Source organism: Rhinatrema bivittatum, chromosome 3 (genome assembly GCF_901001135.1).
Source record: "Rhinatrema bivittatum chromosome 3, aRhiBiv1.1, whole genome shotgun sequence".
NCBI classification, from domain to species: Eukaryota; Metazoa; Chordata; class Amphibia; order Gymnophiona; family Rhinatrematidae; genus Rhinatrema; species Rhinatrema bivittatum.
Genome location: NC_042617.1, coordinates 355,743,487 through 355,768,286, shown reverse-complemented (window position 1 = coordinate 355,768,286; position 24,800 = coordinate 355,743,487).

Genomic DNA, 24,800 nt, shown 5'->3' with positions numbered 1-24,800 from the left:
GTGGCCTGGGCGTGCATCGGGAGAGAGGGCGTTTGCCTCAGAGCGCTGGCTCTCCCGTGGATTTTACTGTATCGGCTCATAATTGGCATGCAAGGTACAGCATTGACTGCTAGAACATGCAAGATTCTCTTGTTTTGTTCTGGTTTATTATTATTCCTATTACAATGTTATTATTATTTCATTTATTAGCTGCCTATCCAAAATGGCTGAAAGACGTCAAACTCCAGTGTGCCCAGGCTGGCTCAGTGAAAGTGTTGCACACCGTCGGCTGGGTGACTTGGGTTCCATTTCCAGGCCAAGCTTCTGGTTCCTGGGCTGGCTGAGGATGCAGTGGAGACTGCATTTGCACCCTCTGGGGGGAGAGAGGGAGGGAGTCTCAGCCATTGTGCCTACTGGCCAGACTCAAGGTGCACATACACCATGTTCTGGAAGGAGGCACAGTCCGAGCTTTCCGGCCAAGGACCATCAATGCAATGTTTGGGCTAGGGAAGGAGGAAAATCCACGGGCAGTTGCAAATGATGCGGCATCCAAGAAGAGGCTGCTTTCTGACAGGTGTGGAAGCTTAAAGGAGCAGGAGAAAACTGGGTCAACCTCCTCTTCCCCTCAAAAACAATACAAAACTCAAACAGACCTCCCATCTGCCCTTAAAACGGGACTGGCTGGACTGAAGCAAGCTTTGTTGGGCAGTTCCATCCTAGGGCTTATAGACAGAAAAAAAAAAAAAAAAAATTCTTACACCGAGATCCTTTTGGTTGCTGTTTCATCTTTTGATTTTGGATGGGGCGGGAAGGAGGTGTGTTGGTATTTGTTGGATGTCTGATTGAACACTTTTCATTTGTTTTTAGATCGTTTTTTAGAGATACTGTCAATAAAAATGTGAATCTCCTCCCTCATATTATTCATGTTGACCAGGTAGTTTTCCCTTTCTAGATGAGAATCACTGGGGTAGTGCAATTACAGACACATGACACACATACACATAACATTGTATTTGTTTTCTAAATTCTGTTTGGGCTGATTATTGCGGAGTCTCACCTAGTGTAGCTTTTAAATAAATGAGCTATGGTACCTTGAAAAGTGCCTTTTAAACATGCGTATGTGACGGGGCTTTGCCCTTGTCCCTAATTATATCCCTACCTGGTTTCAGGGGTTTGCATTTCAGGGATCTCCCCATTCAGTTAGCCGTCTCCATTTTGGGAGTGGTTGGATATGCCCATAATGTTCCATTTCCGGGCATGCTCCAGATAGGAGGGTGTTAAAGTTGCAAAGGAGAGTGGAAGTGGAGTAGGTTGGTCTCCCTGGCCCACCAGTGAGAGGGGTTTTTGAGAAGTTTTTTTTTTTGAGAAGTAGTTGGATTCTTGGGCATTTTTGACCAATTGCCCCTTCACTGTTTCCTTTTGGGAAAGCCTACAAACACTCAAAAGAACTTCCAAACACTGCGTACTAACTAATTTGCTAGCGGCTGACTCCGAGTCTCCCCATACCACCTAGGACCCCAGAAGCTTGTAACTCCTCCCCACCGGTGAATCCCAGCGCCCAAGGCTGGCGTCCGGCGTTTGGGGGCAGTGTGAGAGATCCGGGAGTGACACTGGGGCCCTGAGAGTTTGCTGTGGCCCTCTGATTAGGTGGCTCCAAACCAAGAAGCAATTTTGTTTTGTTTTGTTTTATCAAAAATGCTTTCTGTTGTGGCCTTTGCTCACATTATGATAGAATTACTATCGACTGGATAGCCCTTTGTTAACATTTAAATTTGTTCCGCAGGTTTCTAGTCTCACATTATTGATCTGAACCTGTGGTTGTGCTGAGCATGTGCCTCTTTTTCTATATTGTTTCATGATGCACCTGGCAGAATGTGAAATATAAAAACAAAAGTGTGGAATATGCAGAGAAGAGGAAACAAGCAAACAAACAAAAAAAAATCACTAGTGCAGCCCGGGAGCACTCTGACCTTAATTTTTCATTCCCCTTACCAACTCCCCTCAGAAGTACCACAGGTCCAGGGTTCGGGTCCTAGGTCTGGACTATGGGTGATCCTGATGTCGCCCCCTGTTAATTTCCCTTAAATAGCACAATGGTGCCTCTACCCTATTGCTTTCCGAGCAAGAGTTCATGTAAAACAAAATCAGGAATCCACACAGCCCCTCTGAACCCCCTGCAAAGTTAGGCAGATGGCTTGTTTGAAGATCTCTCAGTGCCACGTAAATACTACTCTAGGTAAAAATAAACATTAATATTCATTTACAAAATGCAGAGTATGAGCAAGTTAAACGAGTGAATTTACTGTTCACTTAGAGAGTGTAAGCATAACATAGGGTTTATTATAAGGAAGGCTTCTGATATTTTCGGCGTACCCAATCAATCTATACTCTTCCTACGTTAGCACAATTGTGTGAAAAAAATTGTCTTGTTGCAACTCACTGATTTCCTAGAAGACAATGGTATTTTAAATCCACATCAGCGTGGCTTTCATGCAGTGCAGAATCATTGTTTCATTAACTGACAGTATGCCGCGTTGCCTTAATAAAGGAAGATCAGTAATTGTGATCTCTCTAGATATTTTGGCAACACTTGTCACTGTTCTAGACAGGTTGTACTCACTTGGGATGGGAAAAGGTGTGCTGAGTTTGTTTCAGCCATACCTGTCAAAACCATCACCAGCAAGTTAGGACAGGGCAGCGTTAACTCTACCTGGAAATTGGTTTCTTTGGGGATCCTGCACTATCCTCAGCCATGTTTAACATCTATCTTCAACCCCTATGTATGATTCTTTCCATCTATAACAATTTAATGTTCAAAGGATGTGCTGATGATATACAGTTACTTTTTTCTGTAGGTGATAATTTATCCTTGACTATTGAATGTAAGTTAAATTGTCTGAATGCTAGAAGTTTCTGGTTAAAACGAAATGATTTGTTTCTAAATCTTGCTAAAAACAGAGGCAATGTGGGTCGGTTGGACACCAATCCCTGAAGAGCTGACCAACCTGGCAATTGATGTTTATTTTTTTCTTCCATTTGTCGACACAATTTAAAACTTAGGGATACTGTTTGATTCCCAAAGATCCTTTAGATTGGTTGAATGTTGTCATAAAGTCAGCATTTTCTTAAAACTTAAAAGAACATTGTGGTCCATTCTGTTAGGAGTGACTTTTGCATGGTCTTTCAGGCTTTCATTTTAACAACTGTGGACTATTGCAATTGCCTTTACGTAGGCTTGCCAAAATATTCACTTCCTCACAGCTGCTACAAAATGCAGCCGCGCGATTAATTGCTTCTTGTTCTGTTAGGGAACATATTACTCTGGTCTTAAAATAACCTCATTGGCTGCCTGTTGCACAACATGTTGTTTTTAAGTTGCTCATCCTTGTATGTAAAGCTCTATAGGGGGAGAGGCCCTCTTATCTTGGAGCTCAATCATTTTGTTTCGCAGAAAGGCTGCTGTTGAAAGTTCCCTTTCGGGTTTTTTTTTTTTTTTAAGGAATTTCATCTTCATGTAGCCTGTAATTGTACTTTTCAGGTTACGCATGGCTTTTTGAGAGCCAAGCCCGCACCCAACATGCGTTACAATAGGCCTCATACTAAGTTCCAAGTGTCCTTTTTGCGGGATTTTCTGGTTGGCACTACATCAGTGGATATAAATATTCATGTTGTAAGTGATATTTCAGCCCTCGAAGGTTGTGTTTTGAATGTCCTTTATCATGTAAAATCTATTATTACAAATGGATAATTTTAAATTTCGGATGGAGATGGAAGGGGAGGGGCAGATTGTAATCTGCTTTCAGACTAACTTGGAAAAGGCTGAATATGGAATGTTACAAATACATAAATAATAATAGCTTTGCACTAGTGACGGGCACCGGGAGTGGGGGGAGGTTAAAGCGTGGGGTGGGGAAGTCAGTTTTTTTTAAAGTTTGGATTGCCAGAGGGAGCTGAGCTTTTTTTGGGGTAGCGCAGGACAGAGTCTGAACAAACAAGATGGGGCTGGCCTTGTTAACAGCCAAGAATCGACATGGGGGAGCTAATATCAGATCTGCAAAAAGATGTGATAGAGACTGGATGCCATGTGGAGGAGGAGGGGGGAACAGAAAGTAGAGACACACATGGAAGAAATCACCAAACTACATCAGAAGCTTTGAACAGAGGAGAAATTGAGAAAAGAACTGGTTTATAAAACAGATGATTTTAAAAAGACAGAGCCTGCAGGAAAAATTACAGGGGATAATTTTCAAAAGGATGTACATGCTAAAAACGTGGTTTTGCACATCTAAATACCCTATGGGTATGTAAGTGGGCTTTTGAAAATTGCTACAGTATATACCATTGAATTGTCAATAGGCTTTACACAGGTAAGTGCACTTTAAGGAAGTAATTTTCAAAGGTGCTGCGTGTGTAAATGTTACAAATATCAATTTTCAAAAGCCATTTGCACTCTTAAAGTGCATTTACCTGTGTAAAGCCTATCACGATTCAATTTCATATACTGTAGCAATTTTCAAAAGCCCACTTACTCACACCTAAATCCTTTTAAAAATTACTCCCTAAGGATGTAAATGGGCTTTTGAAAGTTGCTGCCATAATATGCCACATTTACACTGGTAACTCCTTTGAGGATTACTTCCTTTTGCTTTGTGGTATACCTGAATGGGAAGCAAATGGTGATCTGAAAACAACCACACAGGAGATTTTAACAGGAGCTCTGGAGATCCAGAGAGAAGATTATTTAAACATCAAAGGCGAGAGAGTGCATTGGGTGCTTGCTCCTGCCAGCAAAGGTAAAAGCAGAGATATAATTCTGAGATTTTGAGGCTATCCGGTCCGGATTAGGAAAGAATAATCAAGAAGGCAGGAGCAGTTAATAAGCTGCTATTCTGTGGACATTCATTTGAGCCATACAGGAATGCATCCGCGCTAATGCTTCAGAGGCACGGGAAGGTGAAGGTGTTGACGGTCCTGCGAACGAGGGAGAAAATCGCTACTGGTGGACGTTTCCCCTTCGGAATCAGCTTCGTGATAACTGGGGCGAGGACGCAAATAAGAAATCGCATGGAAGCACAGCAAGCACGAGGCAGAGCAGGCATCTTTGGGAACCTGCTGCAGGACGCTGGACCGAGAGGGGTAATGGAAAGTAAAGGAGGAGGATGGAGAGAGGAGAAGCGCTGGGGGGAGACTGGAAAGCTTGTGGCTCGTGTATCGGAAATGGGGAGGACGTTAATTATAGTCTGACTTGGGGAGGATGGGATTGAGTCTCCTGGGAGGTGTGAGCCCAAGCAGGCACAGAGAAAGCGAGCAGCGGATGACAAGCATTAAGCAGCAGAGCCTCTGCTGAGAGTGGGGCATGCATGGAGCTGAGTGGGCGAGTGGCACCTGGGAAAGGGGCACAGAGGGGCAGTGACTGATGGAAGGAAATAGATTCAGAGCAAGGCTGCAGATCTGCACCGGTAATAGCTGAGATGAGACAGGAAACCTCTGCAGAGAGGCGAAAAGACGTGGAGAGGAGAGCATAATAAACCTCTGACCCAGGTTAAGGGCCGGCAGTGTTGGGAGGGAAGCTACAAACTGTGTGGTGAGCTGATAAGCCACACGCTAAGACATTCTCCAGACAGGAGACATGCCCAGGTGGCCTCAGGCTTTAGAAATCATTAGCCAGACAAGGACTGAGCAATGCACACGAATGCCAGAAGAAGATAAGAATAAACAATTGAGATCTGTTGGGATGTATGAAGAGAGGGAGAGAGGAGGGTGACGCACCTGGATGGCCTAGCTTGAAGCTGGGAGGTTAATGCCTCATATCAGAGGCAGAATGCAATTGTCGGGGGAGGGTTTCCTATTTACAGCCCTACCTCCATTCAAAAAGTGAGGATGATTGGAAATGGGTTCAGAAAGGTTTGGATGACACATTCTAGTCACAGATTCAATAAAACTTCTGCAGCAAAAAAAATGTACCTTACTGATAAAGGAAAAAGTTCAAGATGAACTCCTTAAGTATTATCCTTTCTCAATTGGACATCTAGATCTCAAAGACCCAAACATGCAGTATCATATAACGGGGGTGGGGTGCGAAGAGAGCGGTCCGCCCCGGGTGATAATAGTGGGGTTGGGTGCCATTGCTGCCAGCAGGAAGTTCCCGCAGCAGCACAGAGAAGTGACCTGCCAGCGGGGGTCCTGTGGAAGAGGCCAGCAGCAAAAGATGAAGCCCTGCAGTGCCACCACCAGCGTTTCCCAGTGCCAGCAGCGGAAGACGAGGCCCCTGCAGTGTTGCCAGCATTTCAAGGAGCCGGCGGCAGAAGATGAGGCCCCGTGGTCCCACCGGAGGTTCCTGGGAGCTGGCGGCAGAAGAGGCTTGCATGTCCATAGCCTGAAAGAACCCTGAAAAGGCGAAGCATGTTCTCTCCAATTCTGATGCAACTCCGGGGTCCCAGTGTAACACCCGGTTAATTCAAAACCCTCATGCTCTGCTGTAAGGTGAATGAAGAGTTTTATTGCGATTGGTAGAGTTTCTTCATTTTTTTCAACCAGAGTAAAGCACGGCCTCTGCTGTGTGCACATCTGTGGTGTACTGGAACCAAGGTTTCCTTTTTTTGAAACTTTATGTGTTAAGAGAAATGTGGTAGCTCCCCCCCTCACCCCACCCCCCTCCGGGGCTGGCCACCAAATGTCATCATCCCTGTATTAGAACGCTTTACCAAGGAGCCATCTATACCCCTCAGTCCCTCCCTCCTGGAGGGTCTGGATTGGATACCTGAACACTACTTAGCCCGGCCGTTTTAAGACTCACTGCGATCGGTTTGAGGAAGCAGTTGGAGAGTAAGGATGTCTGATTTGTACTCTCAGCTTCACTCAAATGGAGTTTCTGTTAGAAGTGATCCCTCACCGTGCACTCCCTGCCAGAGGGTCCTTCTCTTATTAATTTACAGAGAGAGAGATTTTAATCCTGATACCCATCTGGGGCGAAAGGGCTCTCACCTGGGGACCAAAGACCTGGGAGCCCACTCTAAACCCTAGATGGGCAAGCACCGGTGATGGTTCCTGCTGCGAGAGGCCGTGAGGGCAGAAGATGGGTGCAGTTTAAATTTAAGAAGGATTTTTGGGACTTGAGCAGAGTGGGAAGGTTTTTGGATCCCCCCCCTTCCCCACTGGGATTGCAGTGCTGAGAACGAGCCTGGTCCCATTGAGTTTTCCCCAGGAGAAGCCCCCAGAAATATTAGTAAACTGGGGATGGAAGAACAAGATTGGGATATCCCAACCGGATCTCCATATAAACACCAGGGGACCAGGACGGGCTGGGTGTCCGATGAAGAAGATAAAAGGATTTTTGCGGTAAAGTTGGGGAACTCTCCTCTAGGATTCCCGGGCAGCCAAGGGGCTCCACCCAGAGGGCCGAGTAAAGGACACTTTACCTACAGAGGAAAATCATTAATGTACCATCCGTGAGAAGTAACTTCACACTTCTGGGCGATGGACTTGATGATTACCAATCAGTAAATTTTGATTTAACGCCCAGAGCCAGATCCTGTCTATTCACTGCAACCTCTCACCTCATGAGAAGCACTAGGAGGAGCACAACATCATCTGGGCCACAGGCGAGAGCTTACCTCCATAAAAGGGATCCCCCCAGGGATAGAGAGTTAAGCATGGGATGGGATTTGCTAGCCAGATCAGCCCCTGAAAATATAAATTAGTTGTGTGCCCTGAAAGGTGTAATTATTTCCAAAAAAAGGGGGTTACATAAAAAGGAAGCAACCTGTCCATTATATGTTCAACCACTGTGCTATTCTGTTTGAAACTGAGTGACTGCCCGCATTTTGATAAAGGAAGTTTACGGCTCCTTCTGCCCAGGGAAGTTTGCTGCTTCTTCTGATCAGACTTTTATCTGTGACTGAGCCTGTGTTTTGTGAATTATGAACGTTCACAGCGATGCTGCACAAGGGACCCACTGCACTTGCAAATTTACAAGTTAGCTCAAAGTGAAACAAACTGATCCCCCAATTTGAACCTTCAAGAAAGTCAAAAGGTCTTAAGAAAAGTATCAGCTGCCAGAGGTTTTATGTTAGCTCCGTGCAAGAACCACCGCTTTTAAAAGCTGCCATCTCCAGTGTCCTTACAAAGACTAAAGTGTGCGCTGGTGTTCTGTTTTTTGGTTTGTCCTGATACCTGGTTATTTAATCACAGTTTTCAAAGGACAGTTAAGGTTAATAGCTCGGGCACAGTAAAGTAGTTTGCTACTCTTATTTCAGTGATCTTGGGCCTTGCTGATTTTTCATCTCTCTAAAGCTGGAGTTATGTATCTTGCATGGAGATTTAGGGAGATGGTCATTGCCTGGTTGCCAATCCAGCATTACCCTTTAATGTACACAGTAGGTGGGCTTGTTTTCCAGCCTTCTGCAGTAGTTACCATGCAAGAAATATAATCTAACTCTTTCACAAGCAATTTAGCACAGCATAAGGGAGGAAATGTAGCTCTACACTCTGGGCTCTTACTATCTAATAAAATTCTAATAGAATTTGAGTTAATGACACAGAAGATGACACATGATCTAAACACTTTTTTTTTTCTAGAGCAGTACAAAGAAGCAAGGCATTACATGACTAGATTACTAGACAATGTGTTCCCTGATTGTGCATGACAGAGTACTTTTATAAAGAAGCAGGCTTTGTCTGACACTCTCCACAGCATATTGCATGTAAATGTGAGGGTGCAGAGAGGGAGACCAGTAGAACTTGGTCCTTGCTTGCAAAGTGAAAGATGGTCCGATGTTTTAAGAGAACTTCAGGAAGGCCTTACAGTTTGGAAAGATTAAAATTTCCCTAATGACTTCATGGACTTGTGCTCTAGTCTAGAGGTAAACACCTATTTAGGTTCTAAATGTAATATTTTCCATCATCAGTACTGAAGGTAATAACGGGATAATAATTTGATGACCCTCCATGGTGGTACACTTTGAAGGTCAGTTTGTTGTTCAGAGAGGGTAATTCTCAATGGCGTTTCCACGATTAAAACAGTGCTTTATCCACAGAAATGGCTTGTTATAAAATTGCCCGCCCGATATGCGGGTCACTTACATGCACATGTCCTGAAAATGTACCCAGACTGAGTGGAGGCATTCCTGGGGGAGGAGCTGGCGAGGAGTTTTGACTTATGTGCACACTTTTGGACTTTCAAAAGCAAGCGTGTATATTTCCTCAAAAATTTCCTGCATAGAAATTAGCAGGTGTAAATGTGTCTAGGTAGTTTTGATGGGATAATTTTCAAAGCGAACATGCATATGTGACTTATGCTCACATTTGCCGACTTTCTTATACGGGCGATTACAGAATTGGTCCCTTAATGTATTCACACCGAATGGTTCTGCTAATAGAGATTTAAGGGAGAATATTCTTAAAGTTGCTGTAAAAGGGGAGGTGCTATTGCTAGGTGATTTCAAGCTGCCAGATGTGGACTGGAACACTCCAGCTGCAGTGTCTTTTAGGAGCAGGGACATCCTGCATTCTCTGCAGAAAGAACTCTTCTGAATCTAGTAACAGAGTCCACATGGGAGGGGATGATTCTGGACTTGGTGCCTACTAATGAGGGCCAAAGTATCTGATGTTGTGGTGATCATTTGGGATTCAGTGAGCACTGGATGGTGTGGCTCAGTGATGGTTCATTTGATGGACTCTCTACCTGGGTAACATCAAGCCAGGTAGAGAGAACATTGCACAAATCTCATCTTTAGGTGAGTTTCCTCACTCTGACGGGCATCAAATCTTCACAAGAGAGCACTGTTCTGTTCGTACGTCTCACTTTGAATGTCAAAGGGGCCCCTAACCCCCTACACTAATACCTAAACCTCACCTCGAGTTACTAGGTGGGCCCATAGAGATATAAATACCTATCTAGGGCAAAGACATTATGGTTGGTCTCTCTCTCTCTCTCTCTCTCTCTCTCTCTCCTAAAACAGGCCTTTCACAATAAAACTGTAACACAGCTCAACACTAATGAAAAAGCCATACGATACCATACATGCATTAAAGACATGTTCGCATGCAAAAATGCCTTAATGCACTTTGATAAATGAGGGGGTAAGTTAGACCTCCTCAATAGCAGATCTAAAACTAGCTGGATAAAAACCTATCCAGTGGCATAGCTGGACTTTTCTCAATATCTATAAAGTCAATATAATGCAGGCTCACTTATAATGAGGACCAAATTTTTGGATCCCATAACCCGCATTATATTGGGTCTTCAGAACTGCAGCTGCAGGGCTCAACATTTTATTGATGGAATTGTGCTTTCCCTCCTATTAGTATGAATCTCTGTGTGATGCGAATGCACCACTTTCATGCCATAGCGTGTACCCGTGGTTGCCTTAACCAGGCCTGCCTCTTGCTTTTTCCTGTCCACACTCAGCCTCTTCCAAGGTATGATAGCATCATTATCTCTAAAGTCCTAAGCCACAAATTTCCGAACGCACTGCTTCCTGCTCGAGGATATCTTGACAGTTTCCCTTTGCCTTTTAGCAGGCAGCCACTTGGCAGAGATGCATGTTGAGACAATGAGAATCGGACGATCAGAAGAAGCCCTTTATTTCAATGCCCGACTCTGGCCGAGTTTCGCTCATAGAGCTGCCTCAGGGGCAATTCAATTAGCAGGACTTAAAATATGCCTGCAGGGCTGCTGTCACACTGTCACAATGTCACAATATCATTAGTGTCTGCAGAACACTCTGACATTCTTTCTGCTAATTGAATTGCCCCTGAGGCAGCTCTATGAGCGAAACTCGGCCAGAGTCGGGCATTGAAATAAAGGGCTTCTTCTGATCGTCCGATTCTCATTGTCTTTACTGTATCACAGCCAACTGGATCGGCTTCCGATTTGCTTTTTGAGAGATGCATGTTGTACATGCGTGATTGTATACCAGGTGAGCAGTAATGTCAGTAGTTCTGTGCCAGCATGCCAAAGCTTCTACTGTATAATGCAGAGGATAGTGCAAGAGTATTTAGCATCCTAGGTGAACCTTGGGTCATGAGCCCTGAGCCCCCAGTTGCCTATTGGTGGTAACTCCAGGACAGCACTGCCACCTACTGGTGGTAGTGGCTGCAGCCACTGCTCCCTTCCTTGGTGGTATTGGCTCTGGCATAGCATCCTTCTGAGCCTTATGCCAGTGGGTTGTGCTGCCCCCCAAATTTTGGTGCTCCAAGTGACCGCCAAGTTTGCCTAATGGAAGCACCGGCCCTAGTATAATGTTTGCAGAGAGACACAAGGGCTTTAGAAACAGCTAGGCAGAGTTAGTGTTTGAGGCCCAAGGCAAAAATGCTAGTGAGTAAAAACTCCTCTGGCAGTTCCTTAGTGAACAATTTCCCCTGACACACTTCACACTGTAATATGAATGGTATCCACCTCTGGCAAATGTGGCAGTCCCATCACTCTTAACTGATCCTGGGAAACCTGTCGTCCAGCTGTATTCTACCACGCACCCGCGATAGAGAGTGGGATTCTCTTGGTGGCTCGCCATACCTGCTATTTTTCTTCACATGTTTGGCATGATGGAAGTTGTTCATTTAGCTGGATAAATCATTATCCTGCTAGAAATTAGCAAAATAAATAATGGGTGTTATGGGGGGCATTACAGGATGGGGACAAGTTAGTGAGAAACTTATGTAGCTTACTCCGATATCAGGAGTTAGCCAAATAAGTTTATTAGCCAACTCTAACCTTGCCCTGCAGCAGGTCTAAGTAATCTGGAAAGGTGTTCCCAGATAATTTTAGACTTAATTGGCTATATTCAAAGAATTGTAAATCACCTAGAGTCCAGGCCATAAGCTATTAAATGTGGAATAATGATAAAGCTTTAGCTAGTTAAGTGGCGATGGCCTTAAAAAAACAGATGGCACACAGGGCTAGAGGCCTGATTCCTAGACTTCAAGTCAATGTAAAAAAATAAATAAAAGGAGATGCAGCAGAGGTCTGAGGGACTACAAAAGGGGACATGTGGGCAAGGCTACAGGTAGGCCATCAGAGGCAGCTGCAGTGTCCAGCTGGCAAGGGCCAGCTGGGGGAGGTGCAGTGTCTGAATAGAGACATTAATTTGTTTGTTAAAGATGAGATAGAACAGCTTTTAAACTAAACCATGGGGAGAAGCCAACAATTGCTCAGAAGCATGTGGTTTGGAGGGGGTATCTTCCAAGGATACAGGGAAGTTAGAATTTCCCAGTAGAGAGGTTGTGATAAAGGCTTTATTGACCCAGATGGATGTAAATAAAGAGCACACAGATGTGAATGACTGTATCTTCTACTAATTAGTAAGTTGTGAATACAAATAGATATAAAAATACAAATAAAAAATACTTTAAAATGTCTGTATGCAAATATCAGAAGTCTAAATAGTACAATTGGAGAGTTATAATGTATGGCATTATATAGACTTTATAGGCTGTGACAGGGCAGATAAAACTGGCAGAGGAATGGCACTATATGAAAAGGATGGCATAGTATCAAGCAGAATAGAAGTCCTGCAGAAACAATATACCATGGAATCCTTATTTATTTATTTAACAGGTTTTATATACCGTCATTCGGCTTCATAATATAGCCATCACAACGGTTTACAAACATGGGACAAGCATATTAATATAACTGTTAACAAAGAGAGACATCCTTTTATAAAGATTAACTAGAACTAGCACTACGGATTGCACGAATATGGATAGAAATTCTAAATGTGAAAGGCTAGAGTATAGCATTGGATGTATACTACCATTCACCTGGCCAAAATGAAGAAATAGACTGTGAAATGCTAGCTGAAATCAGAAAGGCAAATAAATTTGCAACACAATAATGGGAGATTTCAATTACTCCTGAACTGATCGGGGTCAATGTATCATCAGGACATGTCAAAGAGGTTAAGTTTCTAGAAGCCATACATGACTGCTTCATGGAGCAGCTGGTCCTAGACCCAATGAAAAGGGCACCTACTTTAGATCTCATTCTCAATGGAATGCTCAACCTGGTGCAAAGGATTACTGTGGTGGGGTCGCTTAGCAATAGCAATCATAGTGCAATCATTACAGGAGGGAAGACATTAAGTAGAACTACTACAGGTGCATAAAACCTTAAAAATGCAAACTGTGATACAGCAATTTTTCCCAACCTTTTCAAGTGCAAGGCACACCTATATTAACAAAAAGGTATGGCATAGCAACTTCCACAGAGCAGGCAATAGGGACATGGAGAAGACTCGTACCATCAAAAAATGAGTTAGGGAAATATTGAAAGTCCTACCAATTTCTCTTTCAAATTGTAGACCCAAATGACAGAGGAGGTGGAAACACACATGAACCCATCACAATGGACCAGGTCCCTCTACATACAAGTGCAGAAAATGGAGAAGATGGTGTGATGTGGGCAGCCAAATCAGTTAACTTGGCTGTCACATGTAGCTCACCAATATTATATATTAAATTGTCCAGTGATCAATGATCTGAATATTAAGTGAAACACACATTGTAACGAAATCCTATCTTTTCAATGTATCAGAAAATCATCTTCGTACCTTACATTAATATTTTTTGTTTAGTGCACACTACTCCCGTTAGTGCGCTCTAACATTTTAACGTTAGAGCGCACTAACTCCTGTTAGTGTGCACTAACCCGAAAACCAAATTTTCCTGAAATTTTGGGAAAATTTGGTTCAGTTTTCGGGTTCCCCGAACCAGGACAAATTAGGCAATTTTGTTGAATTTTCCTAATTCATCGTAAACGATTGCACATCCCTAGTGTATGGCGTGGTAACTCTTGAATTATCATAGCCACACCCCTTTTCCTTATCATGGGCATTATCCATGTGATAATTATCACATTTTGATGAATCAAGGGCAGAATCAGCAAGTCACTGCAGCCCTACTGTGACTCTGTTGACTTCAGTGGAGCTGAAGATGAATTGCCGGAAAACAATAGGATGCCGAGGATTGTTGGTACTTTATAATAGCTGGCTAGGGTGGTGTCTTAGGCATAGCCTCCAAGAGCTGAAAATCTAGTTTCAGTATTTAAAAAGTATAATTCACCTGGCTCGGGAAAAAAAAAAGACTTCTGAAAACAAGCGAGATATTTGCATTTTTTCCTGATATTACTTGAATTTTAATGAAGTGAAAATGGGAAGAGATGGACTTTTTGGAGCTGTGCCTCTTGAAGAGCATGGCACGTTCACCAGGGATATTGTAAATTGTAAGCAATCGCTTTGCATGTGCCTGTTTGGAATTCTGCAAGGAATGAATTCCTGTTTAATATTTTATTATGATTGGTGTTTGGTAGATAATGTTAATCTATTTCTTCTATGGCATTCTACAGTAACAGAATGTCAATGGGCTCATGGTTGTTCTGGAGAGTGATGCTGGCTGTTTCAATGATTTTAATTTAATTTATAATTCATATTTTCTTAGCATTAGGGAAGGTAAGAATTAAAAGCTGTTTGGATGAATTACAATGAAGCATTGTACTAATAATTCCCTTAATATAAAAGAAAATGAATCCACCAATATTAGTATATTTTGAATAGAATTTATTACTAGATAAATCTTACATTAAAATTTTAATTTAGCAAGTCTTCAGGTTAATTCTAAGGAAGACAGTTCTGAGACATGCAGATAGAGAGTAGTATACTGTCACTTTAAGAGTAGACACTCAGGCCCTGGAGGACTGAGAATCTGTGGTTATTATTCAGACTTTCTCTCTTCTACAGCAGGGTTCTCATTTAGGTTATTATTATGATTTCCATGGGGCATACCAGAGGTATGCAATGCGGCACAGAGCCGCTTTGTTGCTCAGCTAATTAGTTAAACTTATCCGGCTAACTTAGTTTACATATTTAGTGGCACGGTTGCATTGTTGAATAGTGAGAGTATTCCAATTCATTGCTGTGAGAGAGCATGTACAATAATGGTGTAGTGGCTGTACATTGTATAAAGCAAAATATTACAGTTGAGAATTGTCTGAAATACTCCACCGACAGGGCAGGGAAGCAGAAGTGTCCAGGCATGTTCTTCATGTTCCATTCATCACTTTATTTAGTGTCCTACTTGGAGAGGTGTGAGACAGAAAAGAAGGAGTTAAAGGGATATGTCAATTGGATATATTACTGCAGAAAGTTTAGTAGGCATAAGGGAGTTTTCTATATTTCTCTGTACAATTGTAACTTTGTGTTCTTGTAGTGGGGAAAGTAGAAGGAGTGGAAACTCATTGCAACAGAGTTAAATGATTGCAATAGTATGATAATGTACTATACAATATACATATGGTTCTGTCACTTGTTTTTTATGCTTCAGGATGGTGTAAAAATTTGCGTTAGTTAGGACCTAAATCAGTTGTAGAGCCTATTGTAACTGTAAAGTTCATGGTCATGATAGAAATGAGTATATGCTCCTTTTAAATCTGTATTTTGTCTTGTGATCATTGTACAGTAAATTTTTGATTTCATCCCAAATTTACAAAAATTCGTTGGAAAAATGTAGGGATCCTCTTAGTCCCCTAGTTAGGATTTTACCATTTTGTGTAGCGAGAGAGTTTAAGGATAAAGAATTTGCAGCTTCGGCATGTGAGATACTGAGAGATCACCATTTTACCCATGTGGATCTCTTTTGCTTTTGAGGAGACAGCATGTCTGGTGCTGATCTCTGACTTAACTTAAACCTCCGTGGAGTTCTCTCTTTTGGATGAGAGTTTCTTTCCACTCTCTCATTCCATTTATCTAAGCTTGGAGTGCCAAATCCTTTTGCACTCAGTTAAGCTTAATTTTGCTCTTCAGTCCAATGGGAGGGGGTCCCTTCTAGCAAGAGGAATCTGAAATCACCAAGGAGAGGATGACTTCCAGCCATCCTGTGAGAGGAAGGAGAAAAGGGGAGAGAAGGAGAGGAGATGGACCACATCAATGGCCCATGAATATCTGCTGAAGATTGGGAGATGCAGAGAGAGAGAGGTATCGCCCTTGATACTACAAGAGGAGGTAGGAGATAAACCCCCCCCCCCCTAAAACTTTAAAGTACACCTTTGATACTTCGAACTACCATGGAAGGGAAGCACAAAAGCTTTGCCCGGAATCCAATGGGAGGGAAGATATTGAGTAACGAAAGGAACTGATTTAATTTAATATGACATCTGAAGTTAAAGACTATGAGATGCAATAACTTAAAGTACTATACCAATTGGCTTTAACATCTGACTTAAGAAAGACTGAATGAAGTCCCCAACTTACTAAAGGCACCTGTAACAACCTGAACATGAAGTACACAGCTGTAAAGACTTTAAATAATCATTTGCAGTAAGAGAGAAAAGTTGAAAAACATCAAACAACTCTCATGCATGTTATTGAGTAGCGCCTTCATTATTCTTTAAGCTGTGATTATCTGTGCTGTATGCAAAAGACTTAAAGGTGGAAAACATGAGAGCAATGTGATGGCCTAGAAAGAAAACTCCCCCCCCCCAGCAGAAACCCTGGAAATTATAGCTTGTGCTATAGTGCCAGTGTCCATCTAAATAGAAATGTGAGATATGGCCTCTGGAACTGTTATCTGGGTTCAACCATCACAGTGGTTACATGGGCATACATATATATTTTTTGTACCTAGAATATACCTGTGCATGCTTATAAAATGGGCAGATAAAATATGCATTTTTTTGCATTGGAAATATTACACATACTGAAACATATGCATGTACTTTTGGAGCAGAACTTCGTGCTATTTTATAAACTGTGCAGCTTTCGCTGTACAGTTTATAAAATGCTAGCATAAATCTCTGTGCATCCATTTATGCACGTAAATGCCGTACTGAGGATAAGTTTGCAAATTAGGCTCCCTGTGCACAAGTTTGCTCTGAAAATGTTGGCTAAAGTCTGCATGTACAAGTTACAGGCAGACCTTAGCCCTACCTGCACAGTTATAAAATTACCCTTCCTAGGCATGTTTCTAACAGTAGGATCCCATGAGAAGGATCTAGCAGCTTTAGGCTTCACATCTTTAATTATACTGTTTGGAAATGATTGCACGTAAATCCCTATTACAAAGTAAAAAAAAAAAAAAATTGCTAGTTGATATCAAGACTGAATTCACATTTTCTTTCTGTAACTCGGGCTTTCAATATATTTTTTTGAAATGCCCTATTGATTACTGTAACCGAGCTAATGCACCTGGTGGACATTTCTCGTGTTAGATGTTAATCTGCTCTAGTTAAAGAAAGTAATTTGGTGTTATAATATAGTCTGGGCATTAAAGCTGTCTCTGGATCTTGCCAGCTTTATTCCCTTCAGACAGGTAATAATAAATCACAGCAGGCCCGTATGAAGAATGTAACCCTCCGTCAATAAGTAGGAAACAGGGAACCACGGAGGAAATTAATTTGCAATGGAAGACTCTGTATTGAGAAAGTTGCATAAGGGATTCTGGCATACTGAAGGCTGAGCACTGCAGGGTATCCACAGTCTACAAGACCCTCCTGGAAGATTACCAGGCAATTTCTTTTATTATTATTTAATTTTTATGCTAATATACACATATTTATTTCAATTTAAAATATGAGTCAGTGGGAAGTTATATAAAAAAAAAACCCCCACACAAAATTCTCATTGTAAAGCTGAGAGTCTTGGAAGATTGTATCATTAACTTATATCCCCAGTCTCATCAATGACTGCAAAACATGTGATCCTGTTGGATATTTTACGATTATTTTTTTAACTTTAAATATAGGGGTATAAAAATGTATTAATTTTAAAGCACATCCTTCCAGTATAATTTGTAAAACATGATAATTATACTTCACTTGCACCATATGATTGCCCATGATAAAAATTAGGAGGTTGATATTCAAATGATTTGGAATTTGCAGGACAAAACCCAAGATTTGAATATTTTACACTGCAACCTGTTACCTGAGTAAAAAGAAGCAGCATCAGGGTTGTTCCCAGGGTGCAGTTTCACCTTGTCTGAGATATTCAGCGCTGACTGGGCAAAGTTAGCAGGGTAAATCTGTTCAGGCAAATACCTGTGCTAAAGTTATCCGGATAACTTTATTTGGGCATATTCAGCAGATCACGTATCTGAATAGTTGGTTATAATTATCTGGCTTTCCCACTCGCCTGCTTACTCAGTAGTGATGTACATGGAAAAATTGTATTTATTTCAATTTTCTTATTTTTTGTTGCATTTTTTTCTTTTGTTTCGTTACTTAGATATGTAAATTGCAATTTTACATGCCCAAAAAATGTATGCACATAAAGAAATAAAACACAATGAATGCACATATCCCTTACTCAACGTGGACTTCTAGATTTTAATTTTTCATTTATTAAATTTTTTTATTCTGCACATTACTTTGATAGTTCATGGTGGAGTACAATATCCTGAGCTAGAGGCAAAGGATCCTATTTCTAACATTACCAGCTAGCTCACTTTTTTTTTCAGGTCAGGTCAGTTCAGTCCTGGTTTTACCCCACTATATAACTGGACCTACCTTTCTCAGGGAATGAGTCTGCTTATCCTGTAAAAATGGAGTCAGTAATCAGTACTAGGACCAATTTTTTCAATACAGTTATCAGCAACATTGCTGAGAAACCTGGAGGAAACTGTGCTTGCTTCAAATAATAGCGTAGACACATAAGAAAGGGTAAAAAAAAATATAGGGGACTTGGAAAAAAACTGGAAGGATGGTCAACAAGGGTTTGGAGAATGAGCTTCAGTGCTAAATAGTGTGGGATCATGCGGCTGGATTGCAAAAATCTATTAGCCACGTATCAATTAGAAGAACTATTCTGTCCTCAGTGCATATTCCTATCTACAGCTATACAGAGAGCTAAACTCAGTCTTTACTTCTCAGAGGGAGGAGGCCCCTTCTTCAACTCCAAACTTTATTAAGAAGTACAACAGGTAAACAGAGTGAATAAACTGGAGAAGAGAGCAACTGAAGCAGACTGGATCACAGAAAGCAAAGGCAGATAACACAAGAGGATGCTTCTGCAGGGCTAGGGAAGGTCAGCTGCTGAGCTGAGCTGATTGGATACATGGAGGTAAGATTTCCCAGGTTTCCTTGCCTTCCAGCCCGAGGTTAGCCCTTCTATGCCAGCTGCCACTCAATACAGCAGAAGCATTGAACCTGCAGGCTGACTACCAGTTGGCAATAAAACAGAAAACAATGAAACTTTATGCAGAATAAAGGCATGAGCAGCAACAATGAAACTTTATGCAGAATAAAGGCATGAGCAGCAACATTAGAAATGCTGTGATGGAGGGATACGCTGAAAGCAGGACAACCGTAAACAAAAAGGAGAACACCTGTGGAGATAGGACAAGAACTGGAAACTGTCTGACAAGTGACAAGAAAGAGATCTAATCATCTCAGATGACCTGAAGATGGCCAGTCGTTTTATTTATTTATTTATTTAAATTCTTTTAATATACCGATGCTGAAGTCCAGGTCTTAGCGTACCGGTTTACAATTAAGTTTTAATTAAGCAAATGAAAAAGCTAACAGTTTGCTGTGTTGCATAAGTAGAGGTATTATCACCAGGACACCCCCTTCGCCAGGGGTCATCTCCCCAGCCCTGGAGAGCTGTGATTTCGCTCAACCAGTGTGGGGAAAAGAGATTTTCTGGCTCCTGTAGACTGTGAATAGGAAACACCAGCAAGGCCAAACTGGGCAGAGGTTTCCTTTAAAATAAAACTGTTGTGGGCATGGACCCTTGGACTGAGGTGGAGTTGGTGCAATCTGCAGGGAGGAGGCCTGCAAGTCCTCACTGTCGGCTGGCAGAGCTGGCTGTGGCAGAGGCCCAACCAGAGCTTCACCTATACCAGCCCTCGTTTCCCCATAGGTTGAGTCCTCAGGTGCCTGGGCTGGCAGAAATTAGGCATGGGCCTCTGTTGATGAGATGGGGATCCATTTAGATGGATGAGTCACAGGCCAGGGTTCAGGGCAGGATGAGCACAGGCGGAGTCAGAGACAGGCAGCGGTGTGGGCAGGCAGCTTCAGGCATGGTCGAGAGTCAGTCAGAGGCAGTCAGAGGCAGGCAAAGCTCAGTCACAGTCATGGATCAGGCAGTGGTCAGTGGGAGGTGGAGTTCAGTCGTGGTCAAGTGTCAGGTAAGCCGAAATCAGGACTAGAGATCTGTCTGAGGGCAAGATGGGATGATTGGCAGGCAGGGAGGTGAGGAACAGCACAAGTGGGCAGGAAAAAATACTGAAGAACTGAAAACAGACTATAGGACGAAGACCAGAGCTCAGGAGTGAAGACCACAGGCTGCCAAGACAAAGAACAGGAACACAGGGATGAAAACCAGAAACACAGGAACGAAAACCAGGAGCTTGAAGTGCCAAGGCAATGAAGTACTGCCAAGATGGCCATTTATAGGCCTATGCTGGTGATATCATCATTAGGCACTGCTGGTATTCCTATAGTCTGTCTTCAGTTTTTCAGTATCTTCTCCTGCCCATCTGTGCTGTTCCTCTCCTCGGCTGCGTTGAGAAATGGCGCTGGTGGCCCTATCATGTGACAGGGCAAAGGTAGCGCTGGCGCCATTTTGGTTCCTGGCTCCCGACGTCACGCGTGGAGATCGCCCTCGGACCCCCGCTGGACCCCCAGGGACTTTTGGCCAGCTTGGGGGGGGGGCCTCCTGACCCCCACAAGACTTGCCAAAAGTCCAGTGGGGGTCCGGGAGCGACCTCCTGCACGCGGGCCGTATTGCCAATCTTCAAAATGGCACCGGCGCTACCTTTGCCCTCACTATGTCATACGGGCGACGGTCGCCCGTATGACATAGTGAGGGCAAAGGTAGTGCCGGCCCGCGTGCAGGAGGTTGCTCCCGGACCCCCGCTGGACATTTGGCAAGTCTTTTGGGGGTCAGGAGGCCCCCCCAAGCTGGCCAAAAGTCCCTGGGGGTCCAGCGGGGGTCCGGGGGCCATCTCCTGCATGCGTGACGTCGGGAGCCAGGAACCAAAATGGCGCTGGCGCTACCTTTGCCCTGTCACATGATAAGGGCAAAGGGCCACCGGCGCCATTTCTCAACGCAGCCATGGCCAGAGAGAGAGGGAGATCGCGTCGGGACCCCCCACTGGACCCCAGGTAATTTAAAACATTTTGGGGGGTTCGGGAGGGTGGGGGATTTGTTTTAAAGGTTCGGGGTGGCTTTTAGGGTTTTTTTGGTGTGCCGGTTTTCCCACCCTCCCCCGATTTAAGATTTTTAACGATTTAAAAAACAAAACAAAACACGATGATAAGATTTCCCTCCCCCCCAGCCAAAATCGATCGTTAAGCCGATCGATCACACGATTCACACCTCTACAAGCTATTAGATGGCCTTCCTATTGAGATATAAATAGTTGCACACTGTGAGGTCCTCCCTCTCTCTCTCTCTTTACCTACTCCATTCCACTCTTTCTCCCACTCCCCCTCTCCCCTCTCCCCCTCTCCCTTCCCAAGCCCAGAAATGGCCAAAATGTAATTTTAAAAATGTATTGTGAATTCCATTACGACCATTTTGGGCATCTCGCACAGCCTAATGCCAGGAAAAAAGGTGTAGTTATTTCCAACATTAAAACCATGCGATTGCATGCGTTATGGTATCGCATAATGCAATATTCCCTCTCATTTTCATAAATCCCGCCCAAACTCCTCCCTGACCCCACCCCTTCCAAACAAATTTGCATTCGCGCCATGTGCTAGCATTATTATTGCATGCGTTATGGTGTTAATACATGCGTTAATGCATTATCATGTGCGTTAATGCCAAAATGCATTTTGATGAATGACCCTGTAAGTTTGTACTTGAAGCAACGGAGGGTAAAGTGACTTGCCCAAGGTCACAAGGAGTGGCTAACTTCCTGACATTGAGAATCTTCTGCCAGTTAAGAGTTCCCTAGTGAGTTGTCCATCAGCTTAAGAACTGATCTGTTATTAATGAAAAATAAAAGGATAATCAGAAAATTCCTGTCTTAAATTTTAATTTAGGGGAGCAACACTCATTGTTTCTCATAATCTTCCACACTTCTTTCTGTCAAGAACAGGAGAAACAGAACTGTGTTCCTGTTCAATTACAGTAACACAGGTGTTACCAATCCTTGTGACTGCTCCCCTTAAGAGATGGCAGGATCCTTCAAGATTTCTTTTGGGTCCAGCAAAGCTGATGAAGAATGCTTCCACTCTTGTCCAGAACCACCCAAACCATTTTTCCCAAAAGCATGTCCTTGCTCTATGACATCATCAAAAAACAGTGTCAGTTTAAAAGTTCTTAAATTCCTTATTGGTACATCTCCTGATCTTTTCCATTCCATGGCACTGGTGCCAACTGCTTCTATTTAATTTTTACAGATTTGAACAGTGGCTTTTACAGTGGAATTTAAAAGTCTAAGGAACTGGTCACTTTACTCCCCTCTGCGCTTCCATTAGACATGTCACTCCTTTTAGCCACAAGGCTATTCCTCATGCTTCTTTGGTTGCCATAGTAAACTTGCCCTCAGTTAGCGGTGCTACCCTTAGTTCCGTAGCTGCAGTAGGTTGTAAATTTTGGGATGGATACCTTAATGCACACCAGAACCCTGGCACAGGGGCTTTTCTTAGCCACAAAAATGTGTCCTTTTACTTTTGCACAAGTTAAGGGGGCTCATACAGGGCAATCCATCACCAATCCTGGCCCATTCATTTATTTAAATTATTTTCCCCAGGGGCTGTATGGACAACCCTTTTGGGGTTTTCTCTGGACCACTTATATACAGCAGGGGCTTACCCAATACTCCTTGCTGCTGTCCATGTTCCCCCCATGGTTCCCTGGCGCTTACTGGAACTTTTGGGGCAGAGGAGATCCTTATTTAATCTTGTTTTTAAAGGTGAGATATTCTTCTAGGGCACACAGAGTAAATTTCTGGGGTTTAAGGGTGGGAGGAGCTGAGAGATGGCATGAATGACCTGGGGTGAAAGACAGTGAAAAAGAATGGGAAGTGGGGGCTAGAAAGGGGTGAGAGACATTGAAAATGTATAGAATCAGTAAGTTTTTGCTTGGGACATTGTCTTTTCTAAAAGTATTGGGGCAAAGTTAACTATTTGGGAATATTATTTAGTGTGTTTGTCCTTTTAATAGTCAGTAAGGCAGCGAATAAACAAGTTAGACTGTATTTTTAAATAGTCATTCAGTAAGGCAGCTAGTAAGCAGTATTTAGTGTGTTTATTTTTAAAAGTCTGTAAGGCAGCTAGTAAGCAGAATTGAGTGTTTGTATTAAAAAAAAAAGTAGCCAGAAGCTAGAAATAAGCTAGGAGCAGTGTATACCTAAGTAAAAAGGTTGAAAAGTTCAGTTCAGTTAATCACCTTGGAAAGGTGTTGCGGTAGTGTGATTTGGTTTGATTAGGTACCAACATTTATTAATCAAGAGAGCAGTGAGTCACTCTGGCTGACTAACTGAAGTTAGACAGTTTGTATTTTCAGCTTGGAGAAGAGACGGCTGAGGGGGGATATGATAGAGGTGTTTAAAATCATGAGAGGCCTAGAACGGGTAGATGTGAATCGGTTATTTACTCTTTCAGATAATAGAAAAACTAGGGGCACTCCATAAAGTTAGTGTGTGGCACATTTAAAACTAATCGGATAAAGTTCTTTTTCACTCAATGCACAATTAAACTCTGGAATTTGTTGCCAGAGGATGTGGTTAGTGCAGTTAGTATAGCTGTGTTATAAAAGGATTGGATAAGTTTTTGGAGGAGAAGTCCATTACCTGCTATTAATTGAGTTGACTTAGAAAATAGCCACTGCTATTACTAGCAATGGTAACATGGAATAGACTTAGTTTTTGGGTACTTGCCAGGTTCTTTTGGCCTAGATTGGCCACTGTTGGAAACAGGATGCTAGGCTTGATGGACCCTTGGTCTGACCCAGTATGGCATGTTCTTATGTTCTTAGGGGAAATGGGAGGGTGAATGAGAAGGGGAGAAATAGGGAGATAAGTCTGGTAGGTAGGTGAGGTGAAGAAAAGGATATTAAAGACTGGAGTAATGAGAGACAAGAGGTAAAAAAGAGAAAAATATGGATAAACAAAACATGAAAGATCAATGTCAGAGACAGATATTGAAGAGGAAGTGAAGAAGACAGGAGAAGAGAAAAGAAATGGACAGTAGAAAAAAAAACCCCTGGAAAAAGAGTTAAAAGAAGATAGAGGAAAGAGGGAGAGAAATAGGGTCCAATGCAATAAGAAAACTAAGATACTCACACAATAAAGGTAGAAAAAAGCATTTCATTTTCAATTTAATGATTGGAATATGTTAATTCTGGGAATGTGCATCTTTGATACCTTTATATTTTATTTAGTTCAGGAGAAAATGCATTTCTGTTTCTATTTTTCCAATATACTGCATGCAGAGATGGCTTTTTGGGGTTTCATGTTTAATTTTTGTCTACATATTTCTGTTTCTAGTTTGTGGTCACTTACTCTGTATTAGGTACAAGTCAGTTTGTTCTGTGTAGGGATCTGTGGCAGTTCAGCTTGTTCTGTTTTCCCATTTGAAAGTGTATTAGTGTTCTAGGGCCTGATGTAATATATTTGCAGGGCTGTTTTTTCCTTGCTGTGTGCATCCTGGGAGTTATTGCTGATTCAGGCTTGCTTTGTAGATCCTGCATGACTTTTGTAGGGTAGCAGATTTAAAACAAATTGGAGAAATTATTTTTTCATTAAGTGAACAATTAAGCTATGGAATTTGTTGCTAGAGGATATGGTCAAGGCATCTAGTACAGCGGGGTTTAAAAGAAGTCTGACAATTGTTCCATAAACAATTATTAGCCAGGTATAAGTGAGAAAGCCACTAC